This window comes from Aedes albopictus, chromosome 2 (assembly GCF_035046485.1).
Source record: "Aedes albopictus strain Foshan chromosome 2, AalbF5, whole genome shotgun sequence".
Taxonomy (NCBI): Eukaryota; Metazoa; Arthropoda; class Insecta; order Diptera; family Culicidae; genus Aedes; species Aedes albopictus.
In genome coordinates this window covers 101600457-101621719 of record NC_085137.1, presented here as the reverse complement: position 1 = coordinate 101621719, position 21263 = coordinate 101600457, and the positions used below count along the sequence as shown (strand labels likewise).

The following is a 21263-nucleotide window of genomic DNA, read 5'->3' as shown; positions in this document are numbered from 1 at the left end:
CCGTAATCAGCATTTAACCACAATGGCTAATTATTGGGACCGCACTTTGACGGAGTGAGCTTGAGCTAATCAAACCCAATGGTCCGTAAACATAAATCAAAATTTCCTGTTTATAGGCCCCCGACTAAGCTTCAGGATAATTAGAGACCCACAGAATTGAGCGTTACACTTACCAACAATGTTCAATATCACCATCATCATCGGCAGGAAATTGTGCCAATCGCCAAACAATTGCTCCTTTGAGAGGTGTGGTCCATTTCGGACAATAATTGCATCGAGCGCTAATGTTCGATACAACAATAATTAAACTGGGGTCATCATGGGTGGGCCACAAGGCTGTTCAGGGTGATAAACCCGCATAATTTCCAAACCCTACAGCACCAGCAGCAGCAAACGTCCCTAAGGACTGTTCATTTTATGAAGAGGACAACTTTGCAAGGCTATAAAAGGAAAACGCGTAGTTCAAATTTGAGCAGCCTTGGTTAGTTGTTCAGTACATTATATTAGCAAATAATAACCATAAATAAATTGGGTTAAAATTATTGAACTTCATAGAAATGTGGCAAGGTGTTTCGAGAGATCAATTTTTCAATTCCCAAAAACTAAAGATAAACACAAAATTTCTGTAAAACATCGGTGTATCGTTTTTAATTGCAAAAAAGTGTTTTCCATACTGCAGCAGTTTGAGTGATACATATTCTGGCAAAATATAAACCTAATCGGAATAATGGTTGTTGAGATATTAAAGTTACAAGTTGGACTCGATTTTTAAAATAAAATTTATTTGTTAAACAAAAATGTATAAAAATATTAAATTTTGAATGTTTACAATGGATCTATTCGAAAGTACTAATAATGCAATTTCAAACGCAGAAAACCGCTTCTTGATAGCATTGTTGGCTTGGTTACTGTGCTTCATGGCAGTTACCGGAAATAAAACCGCGTCGTTCTTTGAAGGTTCCTCTAAATAACGATGTACTCTATTGCAAATACAACTTAACAATGATGGTATATAATCATATAGGGTCAGACCTAGCTGAAAATAAATAATAATAAGCTTCTCTAGAATCAAAAACTTGCATTTATGGAGCAAAAAGTATGCAATTTTTCATTATGGCCATCATTAAGTATTAAATTTATGATGAAGAATGTACTATAAAGCATATTTTTCTTCGGTATCATTTAGAATGCGATTCTCTTCTATACTGGACAAATTTTGAACTGATTCCGTAGTGTTATTGCATCACTGGACCTAAATAAGTATTTTTTATCAATTTCATTGATAACAAGGCAACTCACTATATCAAGCTGTATAATGCTTGGTGCATTATTACTGACCAACTATTACACTCTACCTTTAGAAGAATAGTATTAGATCCCAACACATTGAAAAGTTCATGAAAATTTTAAGGTTATTTATGTGGAAAGTTGTGTTGAATTTTGAAAAAAGGGGTTTTATTGAGTTTTAACGAAAACCGCTTCAGTTCCATAACTAAGGACAATTTGTATAATGTTATATTTTTCCTACACTGTAGAATAGCTATGGAAATTTATGCAAAAAACCGATAATGATTTTATTGAAAAATAAAAAAGATATCACACAAATAAGGTGTCCTCTTTATAAAATGAACAGTCCTTAGTAACACGATACCTGTGATGATTGTCACCTAAACGTGCAGCCACCGCAAGCCGCTCTTCACAGCCAGTCGGTGCGATGTGGGTGGGTAAGTGGTTATCGCCCGTTTCCTGTGTGGCCTAGAAAGTTAGGATTTTGCGTCAAAAGCTCGGAATATCTGGGAATTTTTTGCAAAATTTCCATGAATTTCTTGGGCATAATGTTTCCGTACCTGCCATACGTTGTACAATGACGGACCAGATGTTTTCAAAGCAACTACCAGGTTAATCAATTTATGGCTTTATCGGTCATTTTCCACTCAGAGTGTAAGGGAGTAGAGACATTGGCGTAGCTAGATTTGTCTTTTCTCTTACTGACTCTAATAAGCAAACACGCGAAAGAGAAGGATGCAAGAGGGAACATGGGCCTCCTCTTTCATCCCGCGTTTTCTTCTGTTTATTAACCCTTCAGCGCGCACGCTGTTGTAAAAGTACAACACTATCAAAAAACCTCGCTTTTCGTATACAGCGCGAGCGCGGTGCAGTTTCGGTTGCTTGATGGCGCGCGTCCTGGAAGGTTAAGGAGAATGAGTGAGAAGAAAGAAAAAGCTAGCTACGCCAATTAGTAGAGATCAAAGTGGATAATGGAATGATAGATATGATAATATTCGCTAGGTTGCAAACAAGTGTGAACGAATACATCGAATGCGTGAAACTTCTGCCGTACGACCTGTACTTTTAAACAGAATTTCAATCCTGGTTCTATCGAAACTGAAAACAGAACAATACATAGACAGTCGGGTGCCTGAAAGTTTTGCCAGTCTTGGTAAGGTGGTATAAGCTACCAACCAAGCCGATCTGTTTAAAAGCAACGCAACCTAGTGAATACTATCATATCTATCATTTCATTATCCACTTCTCTGCTCCCTTACACTCTAAGTAGAAAATGACCGATGAAGCCATACAATGATTAACATGAATTTAAATACGGTCGATAAGTAAGTAAATAAGCTTGAGCTTGAACTTGATTGACCGCCCGTGGATGCTACTCCAGATTTGCCAGACCAGCTACAGTCACACAAGGAGCCAACGAGATATCTGCCGGGGACTAAGTAGACATCTTCAGTGTGTGGTGATCTTCTATTTTTAGGTGAAAATGGCGCCTGCCACGTCAGGTTGCATGTCAATGTGGGGATGGGTAAGGAAGTGATGATTGCAATCCTATGTATCCTAGTGTTGGGCAATTTAAAATCGGTGTTCGCAACATCGATGTTTTTGTTTCGATTAATCGATTTTTGAATCGATGTTGAAGCCTCACAAAATCGACCGAATCGATTTTTTTACATTTGATTTTTCTTTCGATTCAAAAATATTAAATTTTCATTTTCTTCAGAATTTTACTTAATTTTTATTCAAAAATTAATCCAGGAATTTCCTTAAAAAATCCATTAGGAGTCCATCCAAGTATTCTTTCAAGTGTTCGTCCAGAAGTTACTGCTGAAATGGATTTCTTCAAGGATTCCTACAGAAATTCTTTCAGAAATTCGCTAAGAAAGCTCTCGTTAGTTTCCCTTAGGAATTCCTCATGGGATTGCTTCCGGGATTCATCATGGGGTTTCTTCACAAATTTTTCCAAGATCCTCCTGGGAATTATTTCTGTGATTCTTTCGGGAACAACTTCCAGGATTTTTTTGAGAATGCCTTCGAGAACTCTTCTTGGAATTCCGTCAGAAATTACTCCTTGAATTCTTCTAGAAGCTCCTCTACGAATTAATCTAAGATTTACTCCAGAAACTATTTTGAGATTCCTTAGGAATTCCTCTTGGGGTTGCTTTCAAGCTTCTTCCTGGGGTTTCTTCAGGAACTCTCCCAGGAATTCTTTCAGGAACTGCTACAGGTATTGCTCCAAAAGTTCCTCTGTGTACTCTTTTTAGGATTCCTTCAGGTTTTTTTTCTGGAATTTCAGCGACTTCTTCAGTACTTTCTTCTGGGATTTCTTCAGAAACTCCTCCTAGAATTCCCTCAGAATTCAATCCTTGGGTTTCTTCAGGAATTCTTTCTGTAATTCATCCAAGAATTCCTCAAGGGATTCCTCCTGAAACTCTTCTAGGATTCCTCTGGGAGCTCCTACATGGCTCCCTCTAAAAATTCTTACAGAGATTCGTCCGGGAATTCATCTAGCAATTTCGCTAGGAATTCCTCCAGAGATTCCTACAGATATTCCTCTTGAGATACCTAAAGGAATCCTCTAGAGATTGCTCCAGGAATTCCTCCTGGAAGTGCTCCAGTAGTTCTTCAAGGAAATTCTCATGAATTCCTACAGGGACATCTTTAATGATTCCTCCAAGGATTCCCCATGGAATGTATACAGGGATTGCTCCAGAAATTCCACTAGAGATTTCTCAAGGAATTTCTATAGAGATTCCTCCAGGAATTCCTACAGGCATATCTCCAGGAATTTCTTCAGGGGTTCCTCCAGGCATTTCTTCAGGAATTCCTCTTGGGATTGCTCTAAACATTCCTCCTTAAGAAATACCTCCAAAATACATACGGCAATTTCTCCAAAAAATCCTCTAGGGATTCCTACAGAAATTTCCCAGCGATTCTTGCACGAACTCCTTCTGAGATTCCTCTAGGAATTCCTTCAAGGATTTCTTCAGGTATCCTCCAGGAAATCCTCCATGGATTCAAAATTTCTTTCAGGAATTCCAAATTCTTCCAGGTTTCGCTCCGGGAATTCTTCTGGGAACTCCTCCAGGAATTTCTCTAGGAAATTCTTCAGAAATTTCTCCAGGAATTCCTCTGAGGATTCTTCCAGAGATTCCTCCAAAACTTTCTTTGACAATTCCTTCAGAAATAGTTCCCGGAGGATTTTTCCAGGAATTTATTCAGAAATTTCTCCAGGGTTCCCTCCCAGAATTCCTCTGGAGATTCCTCCAAGAGTTCATTCAGGGATTGCTTCAAGAATTCCTCCATGAGTTCCTTCTGGGATTCCGCCAGGAATTTGCCATGAAGATCATCCAGGCATTCCTCCTGAGTTTCCTCCAGAAATTGCTTCAGGGATTCCATTCCTCCAGCGATTTTTTTTTTCCAAAAAGCCCTCCAGGAGTTCTTCCAAGAATTTCTCCAGGAGTTTTTCCAAGAATTCCTCCAGGCATTCCTCAAGATGTTTCTTCTAGGGAATCCCTCAGGAGTTTATCCAGGGATTCCTTCAAGATTTATTCTAGAATATGCTCCAGGCATTCATCCAAGAATTTCCCCAGGGATTCCTCCAGGAAATTCTTCAGGAATTCCTCCAGCAGGGATTCCTTCAGGAATTTCTCCAAGTATTTCTTTAGGAATTCCTCCAGGAATCCAGGAATGCTTCCAGAGACAGTACGATGTACATTCTCACTTTTTGATATTATATAGACAAATAAATCATCCCATGAACTTGTACTCCATGCTGCAAATGGATCATTTTATGGTTTTGCAACATTTTACAATATCGAATCGATGTGAAAACATCGATTCAAAGCATTCGATTAAATCGGGGAATCGATTCTGCTGGTCCAAATCGAATTGATTCACAAAAATCGATGTCTCAGCCAAACTTGCCCAATGCTAATGTATGCACATCAAAACGAATATACCTCTGCGTCTGCACATTGCGTTCACACATTGGCGCGTGGCTGCCAGGCGGAAAGTGGTAGATGATCATTCGAAGATAGATTAGTGTTTTTATTACTCTGCAGATATTGCGGCACAGTTCGCTTGATTGCATAACTCGTAGGCGTTATATGATAGATTGCCACTGTGCTAAGAAAGTTGGAAGGAAAGGAAATGGCCTTTTCAACCTGTTTCTGTTCTAGCGATGGCTACGAACATGTATGAACATGAGCAGTAGCCACTAGACCACCGAACCCGTCTTGGTCGATAAATAAGTAAATTAATGTCAAAACATCTACCAAAATTATAAACAAAACAACAACAATTTCGGCACTGCAGTCTTGGGAAATTAAAACAAAAGTTTTAGATTTTTTCCCATCGTTTCGATTCGTGTTAGAGTCTGCTTCAGGAGATACTGTAATTATGAGAATTTTTATTGTGTGGACAGTTCACTTACATTCTGGCTATTCGTTGTAAGTGAACCATCGAAACATGAGATCCACACAATAATAATTCTCTACAGTCACAGTAAAAATTTATTCAAAATGTTTAAAACCTGATATCACATGCAGCTTGACCTTAATGTGAAGATTTAGGATATTCAATAAGACTTGGGTTAGCTGAATCAAACACTAAGAGAATTAAGAATAAAGGAGGCTTCAAATAGCATAGTCGAGGAGTAAAAGGTTGCAGGAGGCACTAAACGTAAGATGAAATTGATTGTATCATTAAATCCCATATAAACTCCCATTCATTATATAAAGGGAAATTTTAACCTGCCAGGACCAGGAATTGTCGGCATGCACAGTGTGGTGCGAAAAAAGCCTGTGCTTCACACAATCTGTTGTACTGGTCTCCTGTTTTTGCCGAGAAACAAAGACGTATGAGTGAGAGCTTTCGTAACAGTGAGAGAAACAAATCGCAGCACTAGCTCTTCGGAGAGAGTAGCTTGGCACTGTACAAGAAGACGTGGAGCGCAGCGAGCTAGATGGGTCGACCAAGTAGAGGACGATCTGCGGACCCTACTCAGAGTGCGGAACTGGAGACAAACAGCCATGGACCGAATGGAATGGAGGCGGCTACCATGTACAGCAGAGGCCACCCCGGCCTTAGCCTGACCGGTAAGGTAAGTAAGCTTGGCACTGTGGTTATCTCAGTGTATATTTTTTGGTATTTTCAATATACAGAAAAATCAAACTCAATAAATGTATGAAAGAGTTTGTGTTTTCGGCAAACTTGTTGAGCTTGTGGTGGACTTAAGTGATGAATCGTGCGCACGGTGTGTCTGGTGGACAACATTATTTAAAAAAAATCGGTATCGCTAAAATACCCACCAAACGAAAGCTAAGGGTCCCACCTTTCATTTGAGCCTGAAATGAGAAAGTTCTATCGGCGGGTCTAGAACAATTTTTTTTTCAATAGTATGATATATTTTCGTATTTTCTCAAAGTACTAAGTAATAACGAAAAACAGTTTATCCATTGCCAACATGGCTTTCCGACGTAAGATTTTTTATATGATGTTTATTACACTTCACAAAAAAGCATAATAGTCCCAAGTGAATAAAAAAAATCTAGTAAACAGTAGTCAGTTTCGTGGTTATGGGCAGTAATGCTTGGAAAAATTGTAATAGTTTCAAGCAGGTGGAGATGATGAGTTCAAATTCAAATTTACATGTGTACCTCGTCATGCTCTACTACTGGTAATTATTATTATAATAACGTGTTCCTCCTTATAGCGTGCATTTGACCAAAATTTAAATTATTTGACGAATTTTATTATTTTCTCTATTGAGCAATGCACGATATAAGCACAGACAAACAGACGTAACACTATTTTACAGGGCATGGCACATGCATTTAACGATGAATTCAAATTTCGTTTGATTTCGTGATCCTTTCACCAGAGGTGCTAATGTTCGATCGCTCTGATGTTTGCGAATGTACACGTTGCTAAATGATACAAACGAAACTTACAGGTGATATGTATAGTAGTGTACGTGTTAGGCACACGTCGAATCGCAATCCATCATGGCCGACAGTGTCTCACGCGGTTCTTCCAATAGGTGGAAGCGTGTTCATGAAAAAAACAGCAAAAAATAATCCGAGTTAAAAAAATTCATGAATTTTCTCTAAGAGTTACGTCTTTTTGTCTGTGATATAAGGAAATGACTGTGTCTTCCAAATACCACGAATTGGCTAAAACTGCAAACTGAACATGTTATTGATACTTTCTTTTTATAAACAAGTTCTACAAATCTTTAGGCAACGTAAACGTTAAAACATTAAAACACCAAGTCCTTTTTATCATGCACCAATGTATGCGGGTCAACACACGATATTAGGACCAATGCTATATTTAATCATTTTTAATAACTTAAATATTTTGATTTCCACTGATGATATTTCGTAACGAAAAAAAAAACATTTAAATGCGAACATTAACCGTTTGAAAAATCAAGAAACATTGCCAATTTATTTGACAGAGCTGTTTTGAGTGAAAAAACATCCTTAATGTCACGATGTTAGGGCATGCCAAGATACTACAATTAATTACAAGACGACATACACTTTCCAGAACCCGAAGATGACCGCAACTCGATATTTTCTGGAATCAAATTTTTAAAACGCGTGTATTTCTTATGGGGCAGGTGGGTCACGACCCATTATTTGAGATTGGTGGGCCTACAATAATGGAGCAAAACTAAAATAAAAATGGTGATGTTTTATTTAGTTTATTGGTGAAATAGATACTTTTTCATAATATTCTAATTGAAATCCGAGATTTATTGTTCTCAAGGCCGCCATTAACATAATCGTCATCATTGAAAAATCTTAAGCGGTTTTCTCGTCCAAAACTGATATATTCGTATTAAGAATGTATTCACTGTATTGCTACAGGAGAATGGAGTACAGTGACTGCATTTTCAATGCAAATATTAAATCTCCTTTTAGCATCTTTAGCAGAATTTTAGCATCTTTAGCATCTTTAGCAACGAGCACTATCTTTTTGCATCATCGGTAGTAGTGCTAAGTCTGCCGCGTTTGCCCGTTAATTAAGGAGAAACTGTAGTTCTTGCAGTACTACATGTTTCACAATTACAGCAAATATCGATGCTCCGCGTAGAAGATTTAAATTATATTTATACTTAAAGAGAGTAATTCTAAAGGGTTTGATCTCATCTTTGAACAAATAAACTTTAAATGAATAATTGCGATATATTATCGAGGGATAATACCAACTTCTACATCTGGTATATTTCAGAAAATGTTGTTCAATAATATCAATAACCTGCATATACAAATAAAAACAAGTTGGGAGTTTTCTAATTTATTCTGTTTATCATTTGTATGCTCAATCATATAAAACAAATATCTAAATCAGTGAACATCAACTACCTTCAATGATATTAATGGTTACAGAAAAAGCTTCTTCGACCACAGCACGTGCACCTTGGTACGGTTTTCATCGTAACTTTATGATTTCATGTCGTAGTTGTTTCTCTAAAAGTTTGGAGCAAAGCTATGTTGAAATTTAATTTCTTTTATTATTTTGATTCTATACCTAATTATATACCGCACAGCAATCCTTCTAATTAGCGAAAAAATGTTAAATGCTATTAAAAGTACCAGAAAGGAACACAAAATGAACGAATACCGGACTCGGCACGTGGTCATTTTATCCGAGCTACTTTGTTGATCGTTCTATTTTTATTGACATCCAAGTCATGGCCTACTACGACTGTAAACTGTTTCGAACCTGTAGTACTGTCTATAAAAACGAGGAGAATGGCAGTCGAAATAACTTCTTCTACATGTCAATAAGGAGAAGATGGTTAACACACATACCTAAATATTGGCAAAATTCTATTACAACTCTCTTAAATATTTTTTTACACTTATCTGGGCAACATTTTGTATAAACAATTTTGAATATGTTTTACCCGTTTACTCTATTAGTATGATACGTTACTAATGAGCGACCTTATACGAGCCCATTAGGTTACACTCAAGGTGGAAAGGAAGAAAATGCAAGTATCATAGTAATAAATTTTTGAAAAAAAAAATTGTTCTAGGACCGCCGATAGAACTTTCTTGTTTTAGCCTCAAATGAAAGAGGGGACCTTCAGCTTTCATTTGGTGGGTGTCTTAGCGATACCGATTTTTTTAAAATAATTTTGTTCTACCAGACACACCGTGGCGATTCGAAATTTCCCAAATCATGCGTAGAGTCAAGCACTGTGTCAAGCACAGAAACGAACACAGAGAGAGTATACGACATAGTGCGAGAGACAGGAAACCACCAGCGTACGACAAAGAAAATGTGCAACACACAACCAATAGCACATACTCGGCTCCCTCTAGTTTGTTGTGCTGTCTCGTAGCAGCGTGTGCGGCGCGCAGAGTTTTGTGTCGCACCTTATCCCTGAAACAGACCCATGAAAAGGCGCAGTATCATAACGTCCGAGGCCATAAAGTCCCAGGACTTTATGGCGCATTTTTTCGGGGCATAACGTCCGAACTTGCAGATACGCCAGATAGTCCAAGGAAAGAAGGCACATAGGATATTATGACGCATCCTAACTTTTGGACGCTATTTCGCAAAAAAACGCGACTTAATGTCCGGGACTGTATGGCCTCGGACGTTGTGACCCGGCCCCCCATGAAAAAGGCAACATAAGCGATACCATGGCCAGTTAGACTTCTAAACCTCTAAATCTCCCCAATCAAGTCCGTCAAACTAACCTTGTGGAGCCTCGTAGCCGTGCGGTTAGGGTCGCCAAGCTTCTAATCGCACCATGCTGTGGGGTGAGTGTTCGCTTCCCGCTCCGGGCGATGAAACTTTTCGTGAGAATAGTTTCTTCTCCGTATCCACTGGTGCATGCTCCGTGTGTCCCTTGTCTAGTGTTAAGTTTCATTCAGTCTGTGCAGCCTTTGGCTGAAGACGGTGTCCACATCTTTAAAACGTTGTGCGTTGTGCGATAACTCGGGTGATGAATATATGGTGCGGTGTGATACATGTTCCGTGTGGCAACATTTATCGTGCGCGGGAGTATCCAAGGACATTAAGAACTGAATTTGGACCTGCTCAAAATACGAGACCATGTAAGCAACCAAAATCGGCACGATGAGTATACGGAAGATAACAATTCGAGCTGCAGTTGCAAAAGGTGTGAAGGTGATCTCCAAGGCGCGACGAACAGGCGACGTTACCAGCGAAGATAGGATGGACGTGGATGCGCCAGCCGGTGCTGTTAGACGGGATGAAAGGCATGGCAAGGAAACTGCGAGCACAAAAAGGGTATGCTTGTTCCGTAGTATCATGAGCGTAGTACTGCAGCTGCTCGAAGTCGAGGAAGCGTTGATGCGAGAAAAAATGCAACGGAAGCGAGATTTGACAAAAAAAAAGTACGAGTTCCTGAAGAATACGGCTGACCTGGAAGGTAGTGGCGAATGTCATTCATAAAGTTAAGAGCACTGATTGGAGCGTTACAGCGAAATCCGTGAGAAGGGCAAGCCCTCTTCGTACAAAGAAGCCAGAGGTTATGATTCTGAAGACAGCGTAGAATCCGAGGCTTTGAGCGAAGTTTCAGCATCTGGAAGCGAATCAGACAGTGACGAAGAGACTTCGACGGACCGTGGAGCTGCTCCGGCTCCGGGGGGAGGGGGGGGGGGTTCTGGCCAAAGTCTACGCTCCATACAATTTTTTTTGTATGTACAAAAGTCTACGAGGGGGGAAGGGGGCCAAATTTTGGTCCACGTGGTTTATGAACAGCCCCAAACAGGCCAATGTTCTTGTCTACGTACGAAGATACTTCTGCCATGTGTAGATACACGGACGCCAAAAACATGATTCACCTCAGAAACTGTTTGAAAGTAGATGCGTTCAACGCTGTCCGAAGTTATTTGAAGCCGTTGATGCTGCGATTTGGCAGGCCGGAGACCATTATCGACTACTAGAAGGAGAAGAATATGGCAATGCCGATCATCAGGCCGGACGCGATAGACAAGCTGGTCGACATTGCGCTGGAAGTACAAAGCCTCTGTGCTACGAGAAGCTTGTGGAGAGAAGCAGTACATGTGTGATGTGTGATACAACTGTGCTGAAGGAATTCGAAAAGAAGTTGTCACCGCTAATCAGACTGTGCTCCCTCTTTCATCCTTCTCTTTCTCGTGCTTGTTTAGGAGAGTGTGTGATAAAAAATAAAAAGCAAGCTACGCCAATGCGTAAGGAGCGGAGAAACCAAATCCTACGTACGAAGCGAAATGAGCCACTTCAATTACTGTCGCAAGTGTCTTCGGCAACATAAAGGTGATTGCATTTCCGGAAAATGTAGATATAACGGTTGCAAGCATCACGTATTACTCCACAGATATTTTGCCGTACCCAGGGCAGCGAACAGTGCTACATCTAACAGAGGTGTAGGATGAAGACGGTGTACACGTGATGTGGCGGTCGACAAAAAATCCGTTGAGGTAGGGAGGATAAAGGTAGGCTGATGCGTATGTCATCTGACGTGCCACGAGCCTCCGGAGGTTTGCTTTAGGTGTCTGGAACCAGGACACAAGTCATGGGACTGCAAAGGCCCTGACGGGCGCAAACTGTGCAGGAGATGCGGCGCCGTAGGCCATAAGGCACAAGGCTGCATGAGTTCGCCCATTTGTCTGATCTGTACCGGGAAATCCGTGAACAATAGGCATCCAACAGATGGTCCAAGGTGCCCGGTCTTCAAGAAAGCCTTGTGCAGGTAACGCGCTGAACCTGAACCACTGCCACGCGACTCAGCAACTGCTTTGCCGAGCAGTTCACGCAGATGCTGGACCGCATGACGACCGTGCTATAACAGTGCGAAGGCGGGTGACTTCAATGCCGTGGAATAGGGAAGCCGTTTCACAAACCAGCGGGGTCCGATCCTGCTAGAGGCACTGGCCATATTAGATGTCGACTTGGCTAATGTACCGGAAGGAGTTCCGAACCTGGTCTTAAAAGTTGCCATTGTAGAGGCTCCCGGGATGTTCATGTCTGCTATGCAGAAATTTCTGGAAGAGGGAGTCTTCCCAGCGGTTTGGAAGCGGCATTGTCTCTTACTATTTCAAAAGGCGGGACACCTACACACCCGTCGGCATATAGTCCAATATGCTTGAACAACACGGCACTGGGAAGGTACTCGAGAAGATGAACATCAGCAGGCTGTTGAGGCAAACCGATGGTGTAAATGGTCTCTTGAGCAACCATTTCGGTTTCCGGAAGGGGAGGCTGAACGTAAACGCTATCCTGTCGGTTGCAAATGCTGCCGAAATACAGTAAAACCTCCATGAGTCGATATTGAAGGGACCATCGACTCATGGAAATATCGAGTAGTGGAACAAAAATCCTTTGGGAGGCATTTTGGAGGGACCATCATAGTAACCCAGAAATATTTTTTCAGTATGGAAAAATTTACCTCCATGAGTCGATATCGAGTCAAGGGACATCGACTCATGGAGGTTCGACTGTAGCACTACAGGACTACAGTCTAATAGAAGGAGGAAGGGGGCTACTGTGCACTGTACAGTAGGGACTCTGGATGTAAGAAACGCGCTTATTAGTGCCAGTGCGGCTTTTGCCGATGCGCTTCTGCGTCTGGGGATACCCGGGAACTTGTACAAGATACTCGGAAGTAATTTCCAGACTCGAGTGCTAGTTTACGACACAAAGGTTGGTCGGAAGTGCTTTCACATAACTTCAGGAGTCCCACAAGGTTCCATCCTGGGTCCGGTGTTATGGAATGTCATGTATGTACGACGAGGTGTTGAGGTTGAAGTTCTCGGTGACAGTGGCAATCGTCGGCTTCGCTGATGACATTCCGTGGGAGGTCTATGGTGAATCAATCGAAGAAGAGGAATTGACTGCTTTGCACTCGATCGCAACTGTGGAGAAGTGGATGAGATCTCGGAAACTGGAATTGGCTCACCACAAATCTGAGGTAGTCAGGGAGTACACTATCACTTCGAAACGCTCTGCGTCATCATTGGTATGATAGCTATCAGTATTCTTATCGGGGATGGAAAGGAGTGCTTTGAAATGCGCAGCACAAGAGGCATACGCTGGACTGCCAGATTGGCCAGCTCCACCAAAAGAAGGTGGACCCACAAGTTAACTGCGAGGGTAGATGGGTAGATGGTAGATGGTAGATGGTAGCGTTGCTGTCGTGGCGTTGGATCCAAGCCCGTAATTGGAAAGGAATCCCCGGAGCGATGGAGGCCCGGTTGTCTGCAACACCTTTTGGTGCTGATAGGGTTTGATCCTTCAGGAAGTCAAATCGCGGTGCAAGCAGTAACAGTAATTCAAGCGTGCACTAATTTTTTCCCTTTTTGTGCTTTGTCCCGAAAGGGATATGCTGTCAGTAACAGGTTTTAACTAAGTTGAGATCTGTTCAAAGTTTTTAGTCGGCGTTCAGGAAGATCAGGAAGATTTCTTAGAAATACTAAAAATGTGTGAAAAACAAGAAAGAAAGCAAATAATACATTTTTGTAGATTTGACGCTCATTTCTAATTTTTCGTCCACAGTTCCGAGCAGGGACCGCAATTTGGTTGGATATTGCCTACCCCATCAGAGTATAAATGCGGTACGACCATCTCTAATGCGTGGCAGGTTGAAAGCGTAACCGGAGAGCAATCAATTTCACTGCATCAGCAGCAGCAGCATCGTCTCGTCCGTGTCTCATCCCAAATCGTCGTCAGCTCTACCGATCTGCGCTTTATTGCCGGTCCCCAGGTTTGGTGGCCTCTAATGCCATTTGATGCCTACCGACCGATGCGATGATGAGGGCGGGGTCTAAGCATGTGAGTGGGATGCAAAATGTTTTGGTTTTTGAGCCACCAAAATCCAAATTTAATTACACACACACACTAATGGGAGACATGGAACTGTTTACAAGGTTGGGCCGAAAAGGCGGTTAGGTTTATGATTACGACGGCTGGTACTTACGATATTTTGTGGGAGGTGGATCTGTACCTGAAACGAGACGGAAGCGGAAACAAATTAATTATTTAGGGATTATGTTGGTATGGAGTGAAAAATTCTCCACTGGTTAACGGAGTGCTTGCTGGAGTTGTCCGTTGTCTAATTTTAGTGTGCGTGAGGATGATAATGGAAAGTCTTATGCTGAACCTACATGGTTATTGTATTTTCAACCCTGCTAAGTTGTTTGTTAGCCATCGATCCGAATGTGCAGCTCTCAATCCAAATAAATTGATCGCGGACATCATACCACGGTTTTGAGTACGGTATTCGAACAACAGGCATGATAGCTCATCATTTTGAAGAAGTTCCTCTGCGTCTGCGCAAATTCAAACGGATGTTAAAGTGTTTAAACAATTGTTGTTAGGAAGATGTTCACATTGGTACGAGTATTGCCGTTTAATAGGCGTAAACTAACAGAATTTGTGTAAAAATTTCTGTAAAGATGTTTCGCAGGTAGCCAAATTGTTGGCGTATTAGCATAGGATTATTATACTATGCTGTAAATGTGTAACGAAGCAAGAGGACGGAACAGAGATTGAACCCAAGACCTTCTGCATACAAATTGAAACGATAGCCTTTAGACCACCAGGCACGTGTGTTTTAAACGGCATGTCTGTCATCAGCAGAAAGATACGTGAGAGCTTTTAAATATTGTGTTTTGCTTTTCCTGCCATTGACCTTGAAATAATGGAAAATGGGAACCAATTTTCCGGAAGTGCTGTATTGTTTCACTGTGTTTATCATTGAGGAATCACGTACCAGTTCGAGTTCAAAACCATACCAATCGGGTGCCTATTGATACCTATCAATAAATATTGACACCAGATAGTTGTGGTTCAGGCACGTGGCTCTCCTGTCAATGTTTGTGCTCGTATTCAATTTCAATGGCAAAGCTCGCAAAAACACCATGCACGTACTGTTGAAGCCATCGAAGTGTGACTACCAAAATATGACGGTTTTTATTCCTACGACAATATGTATCAATCACAACAAGCATGAAAAACGCAACTCACGGAGTGTCATTGATCAATTTAAATCAACGCAGATCACGACTTCATCAAAAATTAAACTAAAACAAACATTATGTATTCAATCACGGCCAACGACCAGCAACGCCAGCGACCAACGACCGACGACAGCGATTTGGTTATTCAGTGGTCAGACTTCGACCAAACAGGTGCCCGGGATAAACTGGCCACGCCCGACCCGTGTCGCGGGAGGAGAAGCAGAAACAGAGAGACAGGAGGTGGGGAAGAGTCAATAATCTGCTGATTCTTAATTAATTCGAACACAGTTGAGTTGTCGACCTGGGGGGACAGCAGCCGATGAGCCCAGACAGCCGGAGCGGCAGCAGCAGCAGGTTGTTCAAGCGGTGAGTGGTAGCTTGTGTGCACTGTGGGGGTTCAAGTGGACAAACAACTACCAAACATGCAACCTAATGCTAATTAGGTTTCAATTTGCCTGGACAGCAATTTGTTCGTTTATAATAACAGCTTTAGAAAACATTGAAGAACTTAGCATTTTAAATCTAAACTTCATTTATAAGGCTCTTAGTTACACTTGTGATTCCAATACTTTCTCTAAACCACTTTTAAGCGATCCGAAGATTTATACTCCGAGAAATGTGAGCAAAACGATAAACAAGGGACAGTATTGTTTGAGGATCTTCACATTTGTTAAGAAGAATCAGTTTTTTTTTTACAAATTTGCCTTGTTTGCTTTTATAGATGAAGTGACTGCCACGAAGATACTCTGTGCTCAAGACAGTCAAGAAAACTCTTATTACAAAGAGCTCGTGGATCTAGCGATATTCAAACACAGCATAGTCTTACTGAAAATCCGTGAGACTATCAGCTGAGCTTATAACAGGACATGTCGTCAAAAATGTTGGCCACACACTTCTACTTACATATCCCATTGTGCCGTTGATCATCCTGTCTTTAGTTGACCGTACAAGGCAAGGTGTGCTGATGATGATAGCCGATAATAATAATTGGCTACCGACGACGACGACGACGACGACAATGTGGAGTGTGTGGTTTATGGTTGCGGGATTACTCACGGTGCTGGAATGCTGTCGCGAATCCATTCGTGGAATTAATGGCGATCATCATCAATTGCAAAGGTGTTTTGATTTGTTTTTGTTCGATTCAATACTAGCTGACCATTGGTAACGATCACCTGTTACGCACATTGTAGGCAAAAGCACACACGTTTGACCAATATGTTGGATGCATGCGTTTAAAATTCCCAACATAGCTTTCGGTTGGATTGTTTTGTTGTTTCAAACAAGACGTGATTTGAATCCGAAAGAAGTGTTCGTCATACCATCTTCTGTCACAGCAGCGCACTGTTCAATTTATGGAAATTAAACCAACTGATGGCAAAATGCTACTTTGGGGTCGTGCACAAATTACGTCACGCTTTTAGAAGGGAGGGGGGTTGACAAAACGTGACGAGCCATACAAAAAGTTTTAGGGTTCCATACAAAAAATGTGACATAGGGGGAAGGGTGGTTGAAAATGGTCGATTTCAGCGTGACATAATTTGTGTAGCATCCCTTTGAACGGTACATGAGGTCCTAGATTCACTATCCGTTCAACTTTTTAATAGCTTTGAGCAAGTGTTCTATGAGAATTGAGGTTCCGCATCTTTTGGCCAAATATCGTTTTAGCAAATGTATTTTGACTTAAAGAAGTATGATGAAGTAAAGTGATCACGTTACTGTTTCTTACAACAGTCGGGCTTGGAGGATTAGCTTTTGAATGAAACGTTTTTGAGTGTATGTTTTTTTCACTATAGAATACTCTAAAATTGATTTTGGTGGGACTATTATGAAGTTTTCGCAGTTAGGGGTTGGGATCTGGGGGAATTTGGGTTAGTTTTAGAGGGAAACTCCGTTGCGAATCTAGAGAACATTCCGCTGAGTTTTTTTAAAGGAATACTTGTGGAATCCCGTTGGCATTATCCTGGAAAATCTTCAAGAGCCTTTTTAAAATTTTGATCATGGGTTCTCAAAATTTCTCAATTGTTTTTTCCCAGTATATAAATGAGGATTCCTAATTGCCTCTAATATTTTCCCAGCAGTTTCTTCTAAGATTCCTAATAAATTCCATGAGTGATACCTCCAGAAATCCCATAAAAATTCTTAATAAATTTCGAGGATTTGCAGTAAGAAGAAATGAAGAAATCCCGGAGGCAGTTCATAGAAAGATCCCATAAGAAGCTCCTAGAGAAACCCCAGAAGATGTTTTTAGATGGACTACATAGATTACATCGAATACATAGAAATCTTGAAGTAATCCCGGGGAAAATTCTTAATAGAGCTCTGAAAGCAATTCATTAAGAAACCCCGAAATAAATTCCTATGGCAAATTTGGAAAGAATATCGAAAAGACATATAAGAAGACAATTTATGGTAAAATTCCTGGAGAGATCTCAAAAACCATTTCTGGTGGATCGCAGCAGACAATCCTGAAGGAATCCTAAAAGGAACAATAGAAACAACCTTTGAAGGTACTCCTTGAGGAACGCTAGAAAAAAATTCATGGATGAATTCCGAAGAAAGCTTTAAAAGGCAACCCTTAAGGAATTCATGAAGAAATTCCCGTACTTCTTTCTAGGACTCCTCCTCAAGTTTCGTCTGAGACTGAACAATCCTCCTGTGATGTCTGGGACTTCTTCTTGAGTTTCTTCTGGGTTTCCTCCGGGATTTTCGTCTAAGATTGCTTCAAGAATTCATCCAGGATTTTTTTTTCTGGGATTGGAATTATCCCAGGAGTTTAATTTGGAAATTTTGCAGGAATTCTTCCTGAGATTCTTCCAGTAAAACCTTCGGAGATTTCTCCAAGAAACTCTTATGGGATTAGTCGATTTTCTATGATTACTCCAGGAGCTCCTTCCGCGATTTCTTGTAACTCCCGCAGATTTTTTTTTAGTTTCTTTGGAAGTTTATTTTGGAATACTGTCAGGAAGGGGCACGTTCGGTGTAGTACTAGATTTGTAGTAATGAGCTAAATTTTAGTATGGTAAGAAGGTCAATTCTCCATTTCTGCAATGAAATGGTGCAAAAAGCGTAGGTATAATGATTCTTTACCTAATTTGATGCTGTTTGAGCAAAATTTTAGATAACTATGTTTTTATGTTGCAATAAATGGAGAAAACAACAACACTGTTGCCCAAACTTTTGCTCAAACTGCATCAAATTAGGCAAGGAATCATAATACCCACGCTTTTTGCACCATTTCATAGCAGAAACGGAGAATTTACCTTCTCACCATACAAAAATTCAGCTCATAACTACAAATCTAGTACATCACCGATCTGTCCTATTATGTTGCTAATGGATATCCTCGAGGAAATTATTGCGAAATTCCTTCAGGAGCTCTTCATGGAATCCCAACTAACAATCACTCATTTTACAAGCACCTTTAAGACGAATTGATTCAGCATGATGCTGAAAAACATTTGGATAATTTTCAGGCACAACCTTTGTTCGGGTTTTGTTCACACAAATTTGGAGAAACTATAAAGCATAGTGTTGTGTACCAACTGAACTCTTTGTTGTTAAATGATTTTACAACTATATAGTAAAGCTGTTATTCAGCATATCAAAAATGATTAAAAATAAATAAAGTGCAAAATTTTTCAACTTCCACGAGATTTTATGATTGGAACTTAATGCTGAAAACAAATACATATTGTGAAATAATAACTACATATAAATTTACCTAAATCCAGATTCGAACTCGAGACCCGTCGATTGCCAGCCGCATGCCTTCCTATCTGTGCCATCCTAGATATGATGAATTGCAGCGCTCAAATCAAAACATAAACTTCCCGTGGTTTAATAATGATCAGACTTCGACTCCTATTCAGCAGTGGTGAATTAATACAACATTATGGTTAACGACTGAACAACAGATTACTTCATCTGTTGTTCAGTAAAAAACACGTGTTTTTCATCATGTACTCTGAGTCGAAGTATGATGAAACGAAAGCGCTTATGTGACTTGTGCAAAACCCATTATACAGATACATGTCCTAATTTGTACATGAACTTTACAAGAAGCAGGAAAAAGTCTTGTTAAACTATATTGTAAAGGAATTACTGCATGTCGAATAAAAATCTTATTAAACGCTTGAAAAGTGTTTTAAATTATCATTGTTAATACCAATACGAAAAGTTGAACATTGGCTACTTTTTCATTTGAAATAGCATTTGTACAGTAATGTATACAGCATAATTTTAGTCAGCTATAATTACTATTATAAAGCAACAATTCAGCATGCATGCTGGCGATTGTTAGTTGGGATGTCTTATGGATTTACTCCAAGACCTCCGTATAGAACTCTTTAATGAGTTTCTCATAAATGTGGAGCAGACCTGGTGTGATGGTTACAACACTTGACTATCACGCCGAGGACCTGGTGAGTTCTTCCTTCGTAAGGGAAGTAAAGCATGAGTTCCGAGATGAACTAGCCTAGGGCTAAAAATCTCGTTAATACAGATAAAAAAAATTTCTCATAAAATTCCAACAAGACTTCCTACGGGAATTCCTCCAACAACTTTTTAAGGAATTCATTCTGTTTTTTTAACAGTCATGGTAATATTTTTATACTGAGAATCTTAGAGAAAAAAAATCTTAAGCTATTCCTAAAGGTACTAAAGAGAGTGCACGAGATTGAGAGATAAAGTTGTGAAAGATCCGATTAGGGCTTTGAATCCAATTTGACTTTCTATTCCGCAGAATCGTGACTAGACGTGTGCGCCGCCGCGCCGCGCCGCCGTCGCCGACGATTTTTCCACGCCGCCGCCGCCAGTTAAATTGACTCGGCGCGCCGCTGTTCATATTTTTCCACGCCGCCGAATAAAATTTCCCACGCCGATGAGAAAACGACAAAGATTTTTTTTCTCGCCAACACTTTACGAACCACCTATTCAAACCTGATAACAATTTTTTAAATTTCTATTGTTTTTTCTTCTGCATATTAGGTGTATTTTACTGAGGTTCTTCTTGTATATCTTATGTAACATTTTTATGAGATTTATTTTAGTGATTTCTAACAGCAATGCTTTGAAAATCCTCACTTATTAATACTAAGCGCATTTTTTTTTGTAAGCCATAACGAATTATCAACAACATTCTTGGCGGTGATCTAATTAGGTTCACGAACACATCCTCCTATGCAGGGTGTTAGGTTCCTGAGTGCAAACTGCAAGGACCATAAATGGTGAAAAAAAATTGTTCTACGCATATGGTCAAATCACAGACAAACAGACATACTACTTAGAAGAAAATTGCTTCAAAAACATCGCTTGGCATCTCACTAGCACCCTCTATAATGCTCAATCCGAAGCATTCATTTGCAGGTGTTGTTTCCCTCGGCTTGATGTAAAAATTGAATGAAGGTTCATGATTGAGTCATTTTATGTAAACATTGATCGGCGTCGCGTTCATTCCTCTCCAAAATCGAGAGGTGCTGTAGGCACAGCAGCGCCACCATGACACATGCGAGCACAGTCCGAACCACACGTTATTTTCAAAATGACTGTTAATTCGTGCGATGATTTCGATTTGAGTAGTATGTCTGTTTGTCTGTGGTCAAATCTCAACCGTCACGTAGTTATTGAACTTCCTATGTTTTTGACTCTTATTGTCTTAACTGGCTATAACTTGAAAATGGTCAAACTTATCACAGTTTTTTACCCTTATTCGAAATATTTTTGAAATTTCTATTAAATGGCATCTTTGAATCGATTTCTTTAGTTAAATAACTAAGTTTTCTAGAGCAAGTAGCCCAAAAATAGTGTGTTTAAGTTCGTTTTTGTCAATAATATTTGAAACATGCGTAATAATTTAAAATTCTTTCTTGGCAAAGTTGTGGCCTCTGTTTCACTCTACAATTTATTCTTTGGTACCAAACTTCTATCTCATATCGTTTTCTTGCAATTTCGATTTAAACATCGCATTTCAGATCATAAATTTGCAAC

The 21263-nt window shown here is 40.2% G+C and overlaps 1 protein-coding gene across 10 annotated transcripts in view; it reads right to left on the bottom strand.

Annotated features, from left to right (window-relative positions):
* LOC109419739 (uncharacterized) overlaps positions 1-21263 on the bottom strand; it is a 211168-nt gene that overhangs the window by 127238 nt on the left and 62667 nt on the right. For 2 of the 10 annotated variants that reach the window (XM_029852728.2, XM_062850145.1), the window contains exon 2: positions 14234-14260. The exons of the other annotated variants lie outside the window; for them this stretch is intronic. The gene's annotated coding sequence lies outside the window, so the exon portion shown is untranslated. The remainder of the gene's footprint in view (positions 1-14233; positions 14261-21263) is intronic. 10 annotated transcript variants of the gene reach the window in all.